The 18,255-nt window shown below is 38.2% G+C and overlaps 1 protein-coding gene across 1 annotated transcript in view; it reads left to right on the top strand.

The window, feature by feature from the left end:
• Positions 1-18,255, top strand: part of SH3RF3 (SH3 domain containing ring finger 3) — a 238,748-nt gene that overhangs the window by 75,288 nt on the left and 145,205 nt on the right. The gene's annotated exons all lie outside the window — the stretch shown is intronic.

Below are 18,255 nucleotides of genomic sequence, written 5' to 3'. Positions count from 1 at the left end.
TCATGGTCATATCACACCCTGCTTTCCATGGGATTCTGTATTGCTACTACCCACTGCAAGGAGGCAGGACCTGTTATATCGATCTTCCCTCAGCAACTGATGGACCCTGATGGATTTCAGAGGGAGCTGAGGGTTGTTGCTGCTGGTCTGCTGCATGATCCATCTGAAGCCCTGGTGGCCGCTTGGAACAAGAGGACTGCTGAGGCTTTGCATCGAAACAGTATGCGACCTCTCCTGTCTCCTGGAGCCCATCATTCTCTGTGGTTCATCTCCCTCAATGGAAGAATTGAGGGAGATGAAGCAAGAGGAGAGATGTCTAGAGCGCCACTGGTGCTTGACAAGGGATGAACGCTTCTCATCCCCGTTACATCAACCCATCCCACCCGCTCATGCAGAGAGGGCATGCTACGGACCCCATCTGCAAGAGAATTTCATTTGGCGGGGTCCAGGAGGCGGACCTTCTCTGCAACAGCTCCTGCCCTTTGGAACACTCTTCCCCTGGAAGTGAGGCTAGCCTTCTCTCTTTTGGACTTCAGGAAATGATGGAAGATCTGGTTTTGTCACCACGCTTGGAGTGGGGAGAGGAAGAGCCGCTCTTGGGCTTGGTTGGTTCTCTAGTCCTGCCGAGGCCGGTCTTGCTCCCCTTTGGGTGGTATTAGATCTGCCACTACTTGGATCTCATTACATTTTATATTTATTTATTGGTATTGATATTGATGGATGATTGATATTATTTATGATTTTATTGAATTTTAAACTGTTTTATTGTGAACCGCCCAGAGTCCCCCGTATGAGGGAGATGGGTGGTGATAAAAATTTGATAAACAAACAAACAAACAAATAAACAAACTCAACCGAACACAGGTTAGAGCTGCTGTTAAAGCCTACCTCATGGCAGTAAGGGCAGCGAAGCAGCAATGCTTTTCTGTCCTTATTGCATCCACAAATAGCCATCCTGCAACCTTGTTTCGGGTGACATGTGCCCTCCTGGGTAGAGGTGACTTGGAGATCCTCCTACAAGAATTTGCTTGGTATCTTATCAGATTCATTCCTAGTTGGATGCTGGCCTTGCTGCAGGTCTCAGGGAGATATCCAGGGCAGATTCTTGCCCTGTTATCTCAGATCGGTTTGAACCTATTGGACCTGAGGAAGTGGACAGGGTCCTTAGGACTGTGAGCTTAGCCACCTGCTCCTTAGGTCCATGCCTCTCCTGGCTAACTAAAGCTGCCCAGGTGGTGTTGTGTGGGTGGGTTCTGGCAGTGTGAATTCCTCCTTCAGTGAGGAGGTTGTTCCTCTGCTCTTTAACGAGGCATTGGTTTGCTTCCTTCTCAAGAAACCATCACTGGATCCCAACATACTGGACACTTTTTGCCCAGTATCTAACCTCCCCTTTTGTGGGAAGATGGTTGAGAAGGTGGTTGCACAGCAGTTTCAGAGGACTCTGGATGAAGCAGATTATCTGGATCCTTTTCAGTCAGGATTGATGCCTGGGTATGGGATGGAAATGGCATTGGTCATGCTTTTAGATGATCTCTGGCAGGGGTGGGATGGAGGTTGTGCATCTATCCATGCTCTTCCTGACCTCTCAGAGTCCTTCGATACCATCGAGCATTGGATCCTGGATCGGCTCTGAGGATTGAGGATGGGCTGTATTGTGCTTGTTCTCCTTTCTCCAGAGTTATTACCAGTCAGTGGTGGTTGGGAAGGAGAGATCCCGCCCTTGGCCCCTTCTTTGTGGGGTTCTGCAGGGTTCAGTGCTGTCTCTCCTCCGTTTCATTTACATGAAACCACGGGGTGAGATCATCTGCCCCCATGGGGTGTGGTATCATCAGTACGCTGATGATACCCAATTATATCTTTCTGCTCCTGGCAGATTAAGCAGTGCTGTTGATGTTCTATCCTGGTGCCTGGAGGCTGTGAGGGTCTGGATGGGGAACAACAGGCTTCAACTGAACCCTGGCAAGACTCAGTGACTCTGAATTTTAGGGCCTTGTGGTTCAGGGACTATGGCATCTTTGATACTGGATGGGGTTGCATTGCCCCAAACAGATGCAATGTGCAATCTGGGAGTCCTCCTGGACTCAAAGAGCAGGTGGCAGTTGTGGCTAGGAGGGCCTTTGTACAGCTTCATGTTCCTGGACTGGGAGGCTCTCCTTGCAGTAACTCATGCCCTGGTCACCCCTGGATAGACTATTGCAATGCATGCTATATGGGGCTGCCCTTGAAGAGTATTCGGAAGCTTCAGCTGGTATAAAATGCAGCAGTGTGGGCAGTTATATGTGCCTCTAGAATGGCACATGTTATACCTGTGCTCCGTGAGCTGCATTGGTTGCCAGTTTGCTTCCAGGTCCAATTCAGGGTGCTGGTTTTGACCTTTAAAGCCCTTCTTGGCATGGGGCTGGGTTACTTGAGGGACCGCCTCCACCCGGTTACATCTGCCTGTCCCATTAGGGCCAGCAGAAGAGGTATGCTACGAGTCCTGTCTGCAAAAGAGTTACATCTGGTGGGACCTCGGAGACAGGCCTTTCTGCTGTGGCTCCTGCCCTGTGGAATATCATTCCCCCCGAGGTGAGACTGACCCCATCCCTGACATCCTTCCATAAGTCCCTTAAAACATGGTTGTGTCATCAGGCTTGGGGATCTCAAGGAAGTGGTGAATTAGTATGCCTATTAGTATGGTGTATTGCCTATCATGATAGCTTTCTGTTACTCTGTTTTTGGTAACTTTGGTGTTTTTAATTGTAGAATGCTTTTTTAATTGTTAGTTTTTTATGATGTGTTTTTATTGTACGCCACCCAGAGTCATGCTCTGTGAGGTGGGCAGCTATATAAATGTGATTATTTTATGTAAGGAGATGCAGGTGAATGTTCCTTCCCTGAAGGCTTAGCAGACTATGAATTATAACTTTGGTGAATTTGCATAATCAGGTTTGGCCCCTTCTCTGTCATAATTTATAAGGAATAGCCCATAATAGCTCTGAAAAAGGAGAGGCTGAGATTTCTTGATATAATTTTTAGACTTTTGCTTCAGACATCTCTTAATGCATTTTATTGTTTATTTTGGCATTTATTTTATTCTGACTTGCTAACTATTTAGAAGTAGTTTTTTTAATTTTTTGATTTTTTTTTAATTTTTAAAAATCTATTTAGGTATGTTGAGTACTCACCAGAATAGAAAGTTGGAGTATAAATCAAATAAATAATGAAATTACGAAATATATCAACCTTGTCATTGTCAGGAGTAGTGAAGTTGGTGAGGCAGAGTCCAACTAAATGATAAGCAGATGCATATGAATTTCTTTGAATAGAAAGACAACATCTTTTTCAAAGATCCATATCGTTCAATTTTATTGTATGTATTTAATTCATTACTCTTCTATTCGGTAACATTTAGAATACATTTTGCCAAATATGTACAGTCATTAATTAATTGACAGAAAATGAATGATATGGATAAATAATCTTGACTATTTGATAAGGAAGTTTCTATTTCCAATGCATTTTCAAATCCCAGTATCTGTGACAAGTGAATAAAATTGGGGATGCATACCTTGCAGCATAATCTAGATTTATTATTAAATTTTTGATTATGGGTTTTTAAATTTTTAGAAATAAAATGTGAAATCAAAAAGAAAAAACTTTTTCTTTTTTCATTTCAAGTTTTATTTTTGAAAATTTAAAAACATTGACATACTGAAAACATAAAATGCAACACCGCTGAGCAACTATTTGTGATTATAATCACAAATAAATCCTCTTTGGAAATAGGTATGTGTGTATAAAGTTGCTTTTCAGGACACTTCAGTTCATTAAGGGAGAGAAAGAGCCAGTTTGGTTTGGTGGTTAAGGTGCTGGGCTAGAAACCAGGAGTCTCTGAGTTCTAGTCCCACCTTAGACATAAAGCCAGCTGGGGCCAGTCACTTTCTCTCAGCCCAACCCATCTCACAGGGCTGTTGTGGGGAAAATATGTCGAGGAAGGAGTATTAGGTGTGTTTGCCACCTTGAGTTATTTATAAAAATAATAAAGGGATAAAAATTAAATAAATAAAATAAATAAAGTGCAATTTTATTGTATTTGAGTCCCTCTTTTGAAGGTGATTGTATCATCCAGAGCACATCAATTATACATGTGCATGGATCACTTGAAATTGATTTGCATGATTATTGCAGTGAATAGACAAAAGAATAGGCTACTGATAATGTCCTGTAATGATGAAGACTGTCTTGGACATTATCTTGATTGATGTTACAGAGTAGCGGTTCTTAACATTTTCCATTCAGAAGCTGTCTACATTTGGGGGTCAGCTTCATAACATATGGTTCAGTTTTGAATGAATAATCATTTCCTATTTATTGTTTTACTGTTGTCTACTGAACTTAGTTATATTATTCTTACTAAACACAGCTAAAGATTAGAAAATTAGATACTTGTACAATATAATGAGATATACTGAATAATTATTTTATTGTTTGTAAGTAAAGCATAGTTTTACAACAATAAATATTTGAAGAACAGACAAAATTAAAACAGTGATGGGTATTTCAGTATGATTCTTGACTTTCTACAAGTTCTGAAACTTCTTCAGATTGCAGTCTTGTGTTTCAAAGGCTTCATCTTCAATTATGTTCTGCTTGCAGTCAGCTTCAAAGCATTAATTTTATGATTGTGAGTGCAGAAAAATGTCCATTTATCTCCAGTTGTTTCTGCCTGCCTGGTTCGTTTGGGCAGAGTGGGCTCACTCCAGTTTCCCTCAATTAAATGCTGCCATCTTGCAGGATCGAGAGTGTGCCTTCTCTGTCACAGTGCCAACCCTCTGGAACAGCATCCCCCCAGAGGTTCAGAAAGTGCCCACTCTGCTGGGATCCTGGAAAGCCTAGACCTGGGGTTAATGTAGGTGTCATTTATTGGATGAGCCCCTGTCACATTGCTTTTCATACTGTTTGTTCTAGTTGTTTTAGTCCAGGCTGCCTGTTTTTGTGGGTTTAAAATATTTTATTTTTTTTAATCAATTTTGTAAGCTGCCCAGAATCTTCTAGAGTGGGCAGCTGTATTAAATTGAATAAATTAAATTACCATACAATAACCTGAGAATTTTAGGTCCCAAAATACACTCAAAAAATTGGGTTAGGCTTATCCGTGGATGGGCTTATCTGCAAGTATATACAGTAATACTCTTTTAAAGTACCAGTATATACAGATAGTCCTCACTTAGTGACTGCCTCATTCAGCGACCAGCTGAAATTATGATGGTGCTGAAAAAATAACTTAATAACCAATACCCACATTAACAACCTTCACAACATCCCTCAGTTATGTGATCACCATTACAGTCAGTACGTGTTGTCCTGTGTCTGACCTCTTGTTTTCTTTTTTCCCCTCCCTTGCAGAGTGAAGAGATTGGAGAGGAACGGATCATAAGAGAGTAAGAAGACACACAATGAGGAATATACTGGTTATTTGTGTAGCACACTTGGGGCTGCTGGCGTGACCACATTCCTTTCAATGTGTAATCCCCATTGTGTGCCTGCTTACCCTCTTATAAACCCTTCCTCTGCAATGAATCTAAAAGCACACATTAATTCCCTTCTTGCAAATTATCCCAGCTCCAGGATGAGTATTCCAAAGGGCAGGAACGTGAGGAAAAGGAAAGCACAGTGGTGGTCACGTGATTTCCCACCTGGCGACTGCTTCGCTTAACAACAGAGCTGCCTGTTCCAATTGTGGTCACTAAATGAGGACTACCTGTACTTGCGGATAAGCCCATCCACAGATAAACCAACACTCTAATTTTTAACCAAAACACTATGAAAAATGTGCCATCTGTGGCTAAGCCAATTGTGAAAATTAAAACACAAAAATTTGAGGGTCAGCGTATCCACAGGTGGCACATTTTTCATAGTGTTTTGGTCAAAAATTCAAGGGTTGGCTTATCCACAGATGGACATATCCACAAACATGTACAGTAAATTACTTGTTTTACACAAATTGCTTCACACAAAAATGTAGAAAAAAAGAAGTAAAACCTTCAGAATCTTTTTTCCAGGGTTGGTTTTTCTTTTTTCACTTTGATGCACAACCCACTATTGTCTTCCAGAAGCAAATTTAATGTCAGGAAAAAAAGCAATTTCTTGCTTTCTTTGATTTTCTTCTCCCAGAATTTATGTTTTCCTATGAAAATTGTTAGCTTCTCTGCTGGTCCAAGCTTGTTTGATCACAGCCTTGCATAGACTGATCAAGTTCTGCAAATATAATTAAAACATAGGCTAGTTTCATATCTACTTAGAATGTAAGAATTATGAAGCAAGGAATTACTTCTTTCAGATAAAAGTATTTTTGCCTCATTTTAGAATTACTATAACTTTTGGAAGAACATTTCCTCAAAAGTATTGTTTACCTTCAAGGTACTTCTTTAGTTAGTGATTTACAATTCATCATAGATCACACACGGTGTTTTAATTATTCCATGGCTAGTGAGAAATTGTAAACTATGTCTTTAAAAAATCTCCTTGTACTGACTTTTTGCCTTATTTTGAAGTTATACAAGTCCAACTTTATAAAAAATAAATTCATTACTTCCACCACTCACTAATTTCTTGCATTTTTTACATACTTCAGCCAGACTTTTTACACAGCAATATATAACAACAGACTGAGCACACACACTAATTATACTGTGATGAACTTTTTTAAAAAACAAGGTCACTATGAGTCAACAGGTAGGGGATGGTGTAGATGTTGAAAATTGGAAGTCAGTGAAAGGAGGGGTGATTCTTGAATGTAGTAGAAAACCTGTCTATTCAAAGTCAAACTCTCTCTTGTCCGCTGAAGGTATACTTAATTCCATTGAATCAGCTCACTTCAGTTCATCACACATATTGTGCTTTAGCATGCTTGTGCCAAAGGAAATCAAAACTTATCAACACAAACAGGGCAGGAAATCAGGATTTCACAAGGAGATTTTTGTACCAACATTACATTATATTTCCTTTGAATTGTTTTTATATATACAAATTCAAAGTAATGAAACTTTATCCAGTCCCCCTGTGAATGTTAAGAGTTCTAGCTGGAAAATGCTATATACTGTATGTATAATGGAAAATCTCAGGAAATCTTTATCAAACCAAGTGGAATTGTTTTGGAATCAACATGCTTACTCAAATGCAGCTCTAATATCAGCCAGGATCTCCCCCTCCCATGGGTATCCTTACAGATTGCAAGAGGGCAAGTGATGAAGTGTGCATGATGCAAATGCTGCAACTTATGTACTTGTATCAGGCATCAGGATACAAGAATGTAAGTAAGGGCAGCTTTCGAAAGAGAATATCACAGTGCGCATGTCATCATTTTTATGTCATTGCAGTTTGCTGCAAACACTGCTCCTTCCTGTTTCCTTTTTCCTGATTTGAACTATTGAGGCTAATAAGATATGCATTACCTTGAAAGTTCACAACTATAAAAAAAGTAGTTGGCCCTAATAAGGTTATTACCTCTTGGAACTTCTTTCTGTTTTAATTTCCAAGTTGCAGCTATTATTTGGGTGATTACTTCATAGCAGACCAGACAATCTGTAGGCAACTCAGTACAATAGGTAGCAAGTAATAGTGATGGATGATTTGAAAGTCTTAAGTTGTTGTAATAATAAAGAGAAGTCCTGTTACAGTTATTATTCATTGGGTAGCCCTGGATCACTGGTACAGATAAGGTCAGGCCTGGTCTTCATATCAGTTTATTAGGTGATTAATTCATAGTTGATATTTCATTGCTTTCTTTGAGATTAGTAGAATATTATTTATTCAAAACTCAACCTTCATGCTCTTTTTTTGTATTGCCTATACCATCTCTGAAAGCATTAAAACAATTTCTGACTTCGAAAATTATGCAAAATTGGCTTGTGGTTGGGAACATCGCAGACTGAACAGCAGTGTCCGCGGGCTCTGTGAACAGAACTGACAATGCGGCAGTTTTTCCAGGCTCGGACAGGTTTTTCCTGAAGCCCAGGAGCATTTTTACGGACTAGAAAATGCTTGGAACTACCCCATTTGTTCTCTTGAATGGCAACTTGCAGCCTAAGGATCGCAAACAGCGTTCGCGCTAATCAGATAAGAACTGCCGGGAGACAGGGATGCCATCATTTCCAAGCCACTCTGTAGCCTTAAAGGGACACTAAGACTGGCCACCCCTTTTCTAAATCATCCAATTTTTATCTTTTTAAGTTTATGTACCCTAGGAGAGGCTTTTTATGGCAAGGAGAAGCAAACTCTCTTGGTGCTTACCGTTATTTCTGGGATTTTTTTAAAAAATCTTTTTAAGTTTTGGCTTGTTTCCATCAAATATTGAGGAGGAGCGAAAGTAAACGTTTGTCTCCCTGTTATTAGTCCTGTACTGAATTTGAAGATTTTAATATTCTCCTACACGTTGAATCTGCTGTTTTGAAAATTCAGTTTTCTGCTGCTATTTTTCCCTGGGGAACTGTGTCTTATCAGCCTTTTACTTACGTAAACAGTTCCGGAAATTTTCCATTACACCTTACTTTCCCTGGTTAAGTACTTAGGGGGCGCCATAATTTACTGCGTGAGACATGGAAGATTTCAAGCAGACTTTCTCAGAGTTCCATCGACACCTCAGACAGATTCTCTCTGACTCTTGTCAAGTCATTATGCAAGATATTAGGGACATGGTTGAAAATACCAGCTTTGAAATGTGGCATCTGGCTGGGGATGTCATGGAAGGAATAGAAGACCTTAACAACAATGTAAATGTTTCTACTAACAGTGAGACAGGTTTTTCATGAAACGGCAGATGACGACTGGATGGCTGACTTGAAGAAATTAAAGAGACAGACAATAAAAGAAATTGCTGTTCTGATGGAATGTTATGGAAAGGAAAGGGTTGTTATCTATGGGAGGTTTTCTGTTGAGAAGTTGAAGTATTTAAGGGGGGGCAGTTGGGCTGTTCGATCTTTTTGTGAAAAATGCCCTGTGTGTATGCTGGAAATGTGTGAATGCTTTGGTTTATTTTGAAGTGGGATAAGTGTTTGAGAATGTTTATTTGGTTTTGCTTTTAAGGCTTGTTTGATGTTATTCTTCTTTAATGATTTGGATTGAGACTAATAAGGTAAATAATAAATGTTTGGTTTTAGGTTTAATATGATTAAAATTGTAATAACTGTAGTATTATTAACCATAAGAGTAGAAAATGTATATGCTTCTTTTAGTTTGATCTTTATTATAGTAGCAGAAATGTATAGAATAGTGGTAGGAAGGAAGTAATTAAATAAGTGTTGTTTTTGGGGGGAGGTTGTTTAGGTGGTCTATATATTTTCTTTTCTTTTAATATAAGGGGAGGGAGCAATTGCATTTAGTGATATTTACAACGTGCTAATGGAATGATTTATAGAAATGTGATTTTGGTTTAATATAGAGTAAGGAATTGATTGTGGGAAATTATTGTATATTCTTGATGTTAAAAGTCAGAAGTCACCTCTTTATGTAATTTTTTTTTAAAAAAATTCATCTTACGTTTTTTCACTTTTTTAGTTTTTTTTCTTTTTGTAGTTTGTTGCTTTTTTGTAGTTTTTATCTTTGTTCTAAACTTAATAAAATTCTTATATAAAAAAAGAAAATTATGCAAAATTCAGTAAACAGCTGTAGCTTTCAGTATGTGTTGTTTCAGGCCCTTTGTAACAGGTGGCTTCAGAATGCAGTCAGATTCCTCTTATCTCACAATTGCAGCTAGATTAAAGGAAGGCACAGAAGTAATTCATCATTCTACCCTGAAAGAATCTGTGTGTAGAGGAGGAGCTTCTGTGAAGCTTCACACAATCAATAGTCCTATCATTTTGTTCCCAGAAAATGTGCCTTTGCTGATGTAGGCTGGTGAACATCACTAAACATAGAAGCAAGTGATAATGTTTCCTATTTTCACAGCTTGCTACTACATGCAAATTGAAGGCTACAGAAGACAGTTAAAATAAAATGTCAATAACCTTTGCCTGACATTAGACATTTTTACATCTGAAGAGAAAACTCAGAAAGGTACTGCTGCCTTTCCCCAAGTATTTTTAATAACACGCTAGAGCTCTGCCTTATTCAAGATGCAGTGATTATTTTTAATTCAGTAAAATCCATGATATACTTTCACACATTTTTATAATATAAAATGTTTAGGGGGTTTGGAGTGATGCAGGAAGTGGAGAATGCTTTGTCCTTTTATAATCACACATATCCAGTGCCTAAAGGATTGAGTCCTACTTTCATGCCCTTGTGATGAAAAAAGCAATAGGAAAAAAAATACATCTGGACCTTTCATACTTAATTTGTGATATGTTTTACTCAGCATTGTTATTAAGATACTCAGCATTGTTCTCAAGATAAATAATGTGCATGGCTAAGCCTAGTGGTTAAGGCTCCAGGCTAGAAACCAGGACACTGTGAGTTCTAGTCCTGCCTTAGGCATGAAAGCTGGCTGGGTGACTTTGGGCCAGTCCTTCTCTCTCAGCCCAACTCACCTCACAGGGTGGTTGTTGTGGGGAAAATAGGAGGAGGAAGGAGTATTAGGTATGTTTCTTGCCTTGAGTTATTTATAAAAACAAATAATAAAGGCAGGATAGAAAAACAAACAAACAAACAAACAAACCTATAAATGATGCTTAGATGTTGGAATCTCCTTCATCTCATTATCCCTAAAATCTGCTTTATGTTACGTTGGGATGTCCATGTTAAAGCAGCTTTATATGGTAATATTTTATAAGCTAAAGTGTGGCACCCAGCGTAAACGTAAGTTTTCTTCTAGACTTAACAAACAATTGCCCTTTCACTGAGTGTTGGTTAGATGAGAGTCCTTTTTTCAGTTTTTTGAAGACCTCTTGGCACAGAGTAGCAGTTTTTGCATTGATACTGCTAGTTACTGATGTAAATGAAAATCTCATCATTCCATCATTTTCCATGACTACATTTGTGATTTTGGTAAATATTTCTATATGTGTGCCTATTAATTAGTACCTGGGCAAGCCATTGGATAAGTCTGTTGTTGTACTTACTAATCACTGAATGCTTTGAGATGTACAACCACTCATTAGGATATTGTGAATGTTGTTTCAATTTGATGTGTCAACTACAAGGTTTTAAGACAGTATGAGGTGTTAGAAATTTATTGCATATCTGAATCTTCCTGTAAGCAAGCATCAGACATTTACCACATTGTAAGAGTTAACCTGTCATAAACTTCTGTTTCTTTCAGAGAACTGTCCCTGTTATAAATGCTTTTTTTTTTGTGGGAACAATTAATGGCATTTTCAAAAATAAAAAATAGAGATCAACAAGGATATCCAGTATTTGAAGATTATCAAATGTTAAGGAGAGTTATGTTGTTGAAGAAGACGGCTGTGCAAATCCTTCAAAGAAGTGCTGCAAATGCACAGGAGTGTGCACAAAGCATCTCTTTTTGAATTGTTAAGGCAGCTGCATCTTTTTCCAGGCTTACATAGCAGCTGCTTAGGAGCTACTCCCAGCTGTCTCCACATGTGTATGCATACGCTACCACTTTGCTTCACATTTTTCCCAGGCTAAAGCAAAGCTTTTCATACCTAGAAGACCAGATAAAAAGTACCTGTTCTTGTAAAATTGTATATAAGTATTTTGACAGGTTGAACACGGATTGAAAAAAAGTCTAGATAGAATGAAATTCTATGGTCTGATATTTCGATATGTTAACTATCATTAGTACAAACTTCATTTTTCTGAATTCAGATGTGATTGGAAACTTCAGTTAGTTTAATGGTAAAGTAAAAACTTCTGATACAACCTCCTTACATATGGAGAAGCAGGACAGCAGAAGAAAGGCAGTATGTCCTTGGGGCTTTTGCAAGCTTGCTCTTTTAATGCAAAACATGATTTCTATAGACACATGCAAATTATTCTTAATTCACACTCTACATGACTTTGCACTTCCTTAGCAGTTGAGCCATGGTCCCTCTGCTTCTTTATGTAACTTAGCTTCATTTAATTTTTCAGATTATCACACTTTTGAACAACCTGTCCATTGTAGAAATCAGACAAAACTATACAACTGTGAGAGGGCCAAATAACTTTTTAACTTTCATCTTCAATTTCAAGATACAGTTTGAATCTCTGTGTCCCAAATAAAATTAAATCAAGCCGGTATTTTTTTCAAGTGAGAAGAGTTACTGTATGCCAGTTCCAAAAATAAAAATATACAGTACCAACATACATGTAAACATATCCCATATTCCCATGAGCAGTGAATTTGACCTGAAATAATATAGTCCAGTTGTTAGTCATAATAAACTTGTGGGGGGAGGGAGAGAAAATGGAGCCCACACCTGTTTATAGAAATGATTTTTGGCGCATAAATAAGCAGGGCCAGCTGGTTCATAATCATCTGTGATCATTCTGACTTATTGTTCCTGAGCTTGAAAATGAAGTTTGGAATTAGGAAAGGCTCATTTTATACTAAACTGTGGAAATGTGCATGAGAAATGAGGCGTTGCACAGATGCTCTATTAAGATAAGGAAAAAAGCATCTAGTCCACCACAGATCTTTGCACAAAGCAGCATCAGAAGTTAATGAGTACATTTTGAAAAATTATGTAACATTAATGTAAATTATGTGTATTATGCTTGCAAACCACAAAATTATTTTTTGTTTTAAATTTCTGGAACAAATTGGATGGAAAAAAATTGTCTCTTAATAGTATCTTTCCTGCAAATGCCTATTTAATTTATGCTACATGAATTGTTATCCTTCACTCCAAAAATCCAGGGAGTGTAGAATGAGGGTGTTGAGGATGCTGTTAACCAGTACAGTAGCTCTCCTTTTCTTTTGCAGCTCAATGAAGCTAAATGGCTCTACGTGGACACGCATGCAAAGATAGCCAACAGCTTTCAAAGCAGCTGTCTGGGCAGGAAACATTATGTGTGTTTCTCAACCTTGGCAATTTTAAGATGTATGGACTTCAACTCCCAGAATTCCCCAGCCAGCACTTAAAGTTGCCAAAGTTGTGAAACCCTGTTTTAATGGTTGGAAGAGAGTTGTACGGTTCTCCCACATTCCAAAGAACTTCTTCTGAAGGATTTGCACAGCTCTACCAGTTATAAGTTGGGTTGGGTGCAGCCATGGGCAAGTCAAACTCTAATCACAAAATGGAATGCTACCCTTTACACAGATATCTGTTTCTGAGATTTTCACCTGCTCAAGGTACAGTTCTGTGTTTTGGGAAGAAGAAGATGGAAGAAGATGTTCATCAAGGGATTTTTTAAACTAAATGCTTTGTAAGAATTCACTTGGAAAATATACAAAATCAATCCCTCTTCAAAGCAATTCAGGCATACCTATTTGTTTATTTTATTTTTATACTGCTTTATGCTAGGAAATACCATTGTCCCAGAATACTTTAAGAACTCTTCTCATATGAATCTGAATGAGTCTTAGGATCCACTTTACACTGTGTTCTGTTGCCATCAGATGGATATGTTTAAACCGGATAGGCCTTTTTTCTGTGTGATATTTAACCCTTGGTATTTAATGCAAGAACTGAAAGCCATTAAATTTACTCTTGCCTTACATTTGACAGACAATTTGTACTTATTTACAGCAGGAGCCACATATGCTGTTTAAACAAATAGAAGGGTACTTAAGAATAAGTTAGGGTTAACAAAAATTAAGGTTTTTATCTAAGGAATTGTAGAGACCATTGATACTATTTTCATGAACAATTTTGTGTTTTCCATTTTGTATAGCACATCTTTTTTTAAAGTGGTTAACTTTGGTAAGTTATTTGTGGTATGATTTTGGAATCTGGTATTCAAAGAATTTTTTTTTTAAGTTTCTACTCAGCATACTCATTTGTCATAGTTCTTCTGATATTATGTATCTGTGCTCAGCATTCATCATTATGTGTTGTTTTCATTCAGGTGTGTTAATTATCCTCAGTTGCATGGCATATCGCAGTTTATTTCTTAGTATATTGTTTTCACATTGAAGATTTGGATCATAGAATCTTCTGTTCTTTTCCAGTAATACGTTGCAATTTGTCTATGAGGACTCTATTTTTAAAAATCTAATTTAAGATTTAGAATTGCTTTGTAGATTTGCTGTGGTAACTCATGCTGTGCATTTTGATGTCTACCAAATTATGGGAATGCTTGTTGAAATTTGATATGGAAATAGACGATCTCCTGCATAATGAGAAGAATTTGAGTTAGGCTTTTGTTGTGACCATGACAACAGTCCTTGGTCAGTCGGAAATCAATGAATTGTTCAGTATTTATGTTTCAGAGCCCTAATGTAGTTCTTTCAAGTTATACAGGACATTTTGGAGATGGACCTTTATGACTGCTACACATTTGGAACTGTAAGAGATTACATAGGAAGCCATCACACGCTAGTTCATCTATAGTTTTATCTATATGTGTGGGTAGGTCTGTATGCATGAAGACTACCAAAAGGAGATTATAACTGTGAATATTCAGAAGGAACATTTATGTCCTTTCCATATTTCAAAGTGTACTCCTCTTAATATTTACTTAGCCTATGATATCCTCCTTCCCTTGTCCTCTTGAACGAATATAAAAGCATTTGTTTCCAATTAATAAGTAGACCTTATTAAGAGTGAGAGACATCTTATAGTTTTAATTTCAATTAGTAAAACTACTAAACTTCACACACTAATGAATGAAGCTGGCTTGTTTTCGCTAACTGTAAATAAAATAATCCAATAGCTTACTGTTTAGATAACTATTTAATCTAAAATAAAACTAGTAGCCATGATAGTATTGTATTGGGCTAGTACCAAGAAGATCCAGATTCAAGTATATAGTCAGTCATGAAAGGTCATTGGTGACCTTGTGGAAGAATCACAAAGGACCAGCAGCTTCCAGCATGAGCTGCAGAGCGCACGCTGCACCTCCAGGAAGCACTCGGCCCTCTGCTTCCTCCAGTTCCCTCACCACCCCGAGCAGTGCCTCCTGCACTACCACCTTTGGCCAGGGAGTCACCACTGCCTGTCCTGTCTTGCCTGGCAATGGAGTGCACTGCACCACACCATCCTATCCCACTGCCTTCTCCACAGTCTGTGGGCTATCACTTCTTGCACCGGTGTCAGAAGACTGCTGCCCTGCCTCCTTTGCTGGCTCCATCTCACTCCCTCCTCCACAGCCGGGCTCGGCAAGCTCCCTTTGGCAAACGAGATCCGCTGCCCTGCCATGCTCGCCATGCGTGTCATGGGGCTGCAGCCTCACCCAGCACATGGATTCCAGCCAGCAGCAGGAGGAAGAAGACAGCAAAGGTCAGCTGGGGGGAGCAGCAGGGGTAGGCGGCAGAGTACAGGGAGGCCAAAGGGCAGAGAAGAGGGGAGATAGGCAAGTGGGAGGAGTTGAAGCAGAGGCAGTTTGTGTGAGGTAGGAGAATGTGATTGTGGAACACTGTGGTGGTTGTAACTGTGGGCCAGTTGCCAAGCTCACAAATTTTGATCATGTGACTGCAGGGGCAATGGCCAGAACTTTGAGGACCAGTCATAACTACCATTCATTCAGTGATGTAACTTTGAAGGGGTGCTGAATGAATGGACATAACTCAAGAACTACTTGTATCTACCTTTTAAAAATTTTCTTGGAGTTTACATAGCCTAGTGGTGGTCTAATATGAAGATGAGCACCTGAAAGTAGGCTGTGTCAAAACACTGTGTGTGGATTAGAAATTACTCAACAGATATAGAAGAACCAAAATGGCTTCTGCAAACCTTTGTCTTGCCTTTTAGCTTTTGAGAGGCATCAGCTATGCGCTAAAAAAGATATGTCATGGATTAGTGAAGAATAGAAAGCAGAGAGTAAGAGTAAATGGACAGTTTTCACAATGAAGAGGTATGCAGAGTGTTGAAAATTTCTTTTGGAACAGTGTTTTTAATTTTGTTTAGAGATGACCTGAACTTCAAAGTAAACCACATGGAGTCCAGGATTGCTGATGACACCAGTATTGGGTTAAGATAATGTCTGGAATCTCCTTGCATGCCATGTTGTTTTTTTATAAGAATTTTATTAGATTTAAGACAAAGATAAAAACTACAAAAAAGAAAAAAACTACAAAAAGAGAAAAGAGAAAACTAAAAAAGTGTGAAAACACAAGTGAAAAAAAATCTTTTTAACAATTACAAGAGGTGACTTCCGACTTTTAACAGCAAGGATATACAACAAATTTTCCATAAACAATCCCATACTTTATATTAAACCAAAATCACATTATTTCTATAAATCATTCCATTGGCACATTATAAAAATCACTAAATACAGTTGCTCCATCCCCTCTCCTAATCAACTTCCCCCCCAAAGATAACATTTAATTATTTCCTTCCTATTATTTTATACATTTCTGTCTACTATAATAAAAATCAAACTAAAAAGCATATAAATTGTCTGCCATTATAATTAATAATACAATTATAATAATAATATTAAACCTAAAACCAAGCATTTATTATTATACCTTATTAATCTTAATCCATCATTAAAGATGAATGAAGTCAAACAAGCCCTAGAAGCAATCCAAATAAATATTCTTAAACCCTTACCCCACTTCAAAATAAACCAGAGCATTTTCATATCCCCACAATACACATAGAGCTTTTTTCATAAAGAAATCAGACAGCCCAGCTGCCCCCTTAAAAACTCCTACTTCTCAACAGAAAGCCTCCTATACAAAATAATCCCTTCTTTTCCATAACATTCCATCAGAAAATCAATTTCACTTTTGGCTTGCAACTCGATCTGTCCCTTTAATTTCTTCAACTTGACTATCCAATCTTCATCTAGCATTTCAACAGAAGCCCCAATCTCCCTATTTGAAGAAACATTTCTATCATTGTTTAGCTCTTCAGTTTCTTCCAGAACATCCCCAACCAGATGTCACATTTTAGACCTCATGTTTTCCACAATGTCCTGAATGCCTTGCATAAAAACTTGACAGGAATCAAAAAGAATCTGTTTAAAGTCTTGATGAAAATTCAAGGAAGTCTGATTGAAATCCTCCATGTCTCATGCAGTAGATTATGGCATCCCCTAGGTACTTAACCAGCGAAAGTGTGAGATAATAGAAAAATTCCAAAACATGTTTACACAAGTGAAAGTATGATAACAGGGAGACCCCCAGGGAAAGTAGCAACAGAAAGCTGAAAGTTCAAAACAGATTCAACATGTACGAAAATGCTAAAATCTTCAAATTTAGTACAAAAATAATAACAGGGAGACAATTATGTAGTCTCAACCTTCCTTAATATTTGGATGGAAAGCAAAATCCAAAACTTAAAAAGAATTTTTTTTTACGAAATTAATCACAAAAATAACGATAAGCACCAAGAGAACATGTTTCTTCTTGCTGTAGAAAGCCTCTCTTAGGGTACACATACTTAAAAGAAAAATACTGTATATTGAGTGATTTAGAAATGGGGTAGCCGGTCTTAATGTCCCTTTAAGGCTACAGCGCAGCTTGGAAGTGATGATGGCCCAGCCTCCCAACTGCTCTTACCTGTTGATCACGAATGCTGTTTGTGATTTTCTGGCTGCAAGCAGCCTTCCTGAGGAGAGATGGGGTAATTCCGAGGGTTTTCCTTTCTCTGGAAAAATGCTCCTGGGCTTCAGGAAAAACCTGCCTGAGCCCCAAAAATTGCTGTGTTGTCAGTTCTGCTCTCGGAGCCCACGAACAAAGCTGTTCAAACCGCCATGTTCCCACCGGAAGCCCTGCGTGCAATATTGTTAAATGCAGTGTTATCATGTGAATGTAGTCTAGCCACCTCTCTTCCTCCTTTCCTTCTTGCAACTAAATCTCAGTAAAGTCATGCTTTTATACCCTTAGCATGAAGTAGAATTTTAAACATGCATGCATATACATACATACACACTTTACTAATCATGTGAAGTGTATTTCTGGGGAGGCAGGGAGAGGGAGAAACGTCTGCCTTATAGGCAGGAATAAATATATAAGAATTGGGTCAAGAAATTCAATATGTTTATCATAACATACTCCATTTTTTTCTGTGTTCTGAAGTACTATAGTGTCCCAAGTTGTTGCTGAAGATAAATTTTAGCTTGTGTTTTTCAATTACTCTAAATGTGGCTTATTTGTCAACATTTTTAAAAAATGTGACATTGAAGATACATCAATGACAGTTAAAATTGAAGAATTCAAGTGCACAATGGGGCTTCAGTGGGTTCATTTTTCTGTCTTAGGATTTTTGGACAATGGGA

The sequence above is a fragment of the Candoia aspera genome, chromosome 5, assembly GCF_035149785.1.
Source record: "Candoia aspera isolate rCanAsp1 chromosome 5, rCanAsp1.hap2, whole genome shotgun sequence".
NCBI classification, from domain to species: domain Eukaryota; kingdom Metazoa; phylum Chordata; class Lepidosauria; order Squamata; family Boidae; genus Candoia; species Candoia aspera.
The sequence above is the reverse complement of the archived record's forward strand: the minus strand, read 5'-3'. Positions and strand labels throughout refer to the sequence as shown.